Below are 2,049 nucleotides of genomic sequence, written 5' to 3' on the forward strand. Positions count from 1 at the left end.
GTGTGTGTGTGTGTGTGATCTTTACTACAGTACATTATATTTCAACTCTGGAATATTAGAAACATTTAAGTACACTTTTTATTCTTGAAAATTAGTAAGACTGTACAATATATTAGAAAAAGGAGGCATGTTCCTAAACATTGGTGAAATTAGAAAAGCCATTTCTTTAGAAACCCTGAATATGATGCTTCTCTGTTGTATATTTGCAAGCTTTACAGGTGTATATGGTACAGGTTTGTTCATCAGTAAGATGCTTTTCTTCTATGATCTAGCAGCTGTCTGACAAAAAAATACGTAAGTCCCAAGGCTCTCAAGAGGGAGCCGATGAAGCACTCAGAAATCTCACTTCAATCCCACAGCAGCTGGGGGTGTGTTCACACTTATTTCACACCAGCCTTCTTTTGCTCTCTCACTGTTAGTGTTGGTTTTTTTTGTCCTATACAGCTTACCTCCTCTGAAGAATATATTACAGTTGTCTCTAATTTTTAATTATTTATATTTTCCCTATCTATATAGCTTCAATAACAGGTTGAGCTCTTTTAACACTATTCTACTCTTATTTAATCTTTTTATAAAAAAAATCAACCAAGTGTGTGCTCACTTCAGCAACACATATACTAAAGTTGGAATGATACAAAGAAGATTAGCATGGCCCCTGCACAAGGATGACATACAAATTTGTGAAGTGTTCCATATATTTCTTTGACTGTGTTACCTTTTCAACTGTTTTTCACTGTTTTCTGTTTTCACTCTTGATAAATAAAAAGCTTTAAAATCCCCCCCCAAATCACCAAGTACATACATTCCTTTTACATTTTTAGAAGAAAGATGAAAAAACTGAATTTATTAGCTCCCAGGAAGAGGACTAAGGGCACATCTTCTGTGGTGTTTTGCCCAGAACATTGTATAATTTTTTAATACAATACTAAGTATTGAAACTGAGGCTTCTTGCATGCCAAGACAGTGGTTTTACAACTGAATCCTTGCCCTCTTTTTACATTTTATTTTGAGTCAGAGTCTCACTGAGCTACCTAGGTTAGCTTTGACCTTGGGATCTTCTGCATTAGCCTCCTAAGTAAATAAAATTACATTCACTGTTTCCCTTCTTTTTAGCAATTCTGTTTCCTAAACTATTTTTTTCTGGTCTCTACTTACATTGAAAATCTAAACCATTATGAAGCACAATTACTTGGTCATATCAAGAACAAGATCTACAATATCCTGACCATGTTCCTTTCAAGTGTGTGGAATTAAAGAACTACAAAGTGCTTCCATTAGAAAAGCAAGGCTCAGTTGGGTTGTGTTCCTCAAACGATGATATAAAGTACATCTGAGTAGACAGTGTTGGTTTAAATACAATAGGAAATATTAGTGCTGTCAGAATAAAAGTAATGTTGAAACAGGGTTGTTGGTGTAAGAGTTATTTCTGGGATCTGGAAGCCATAGCAAGATGGGCCTGGTCATTCATCTTTAATTAGCCAATTAAAAGAGCTGCTTTAATACTGAAAAGTGAAAAAAGGAGATTCAGGCAACAAAGGCAGTTTGGGAAGAGTTACAAAGAGATGTAGTGCCTATCCCCATATCACCTTGGCACCTTTATATTTAGTTAAGCAGAAGGCTAGGGGTACGCATAGATGAATAGTCCCAGCTAGTTGTGGCCCTAACTATCATTGTCACGGCTCCAGTCTCTCCCATATGATGTTCTAACCAGTTGTCAGCACTCTCTAAAACTTCTTTCAGAAGACAAGCTCCTGGTCTGACTAGTACTGGGTTCCAGCTTTTTCTTTCTTTCAGTAAGAGATTCCTGTGGTGACATTGCTGCTCTGTTCATAATGTTCATGATTTGGAAACAGTTTATATGTCTGTCAATGGGTGGATAAAGAAAATATGGTATATTTACACAATGAAATGTTACTCAACTGTTAAAACAAAACAAAACACCAAAATCATCTGAGAAAGGTAAGCCAGATCCAAAAAGACAAGTGTGGTATGTATTCATTTATGCCAATGTTAGCTTTTAAATTTTTGATAAGCAGGCTACAAATCCAT

The 2,049-nt window shown here is 35.8% G+C and overlaps 1 non-coding gene across 1 annotated transcript; it reads left to right on the top strand.

The window, feature by feature from the left end:
- Positions 1–593: 593 nt before the first annotated feature.
- Positions 594–700, top strand: LOC114690871. The gene has a single exon (XR_003734142.1). It is a non-coding gene; the product is annotated as a U6 spliceosomal RNA (small nuclear RNA).
- The last annotated feature ends 1,349 nt before the right edge of the window (positions 701–2,049 follow it).

The sequence above is a fragment of the Peromyscus leucopus genome, chromosome 16_21 (genome assembly GCF_004664715.2).
Source record: "Peromyscus leucopus breed LL Stock chromosome 16_21, UCI_PerLeu_2.1, whole genome shotgun sequence".
NCBI classification, from domain to species: Eukaryota; Metazoa; Chordata; class Mammalia; order Rodentia; family Cricetidae; genus Peromyscus; species Peromyscus leucopus.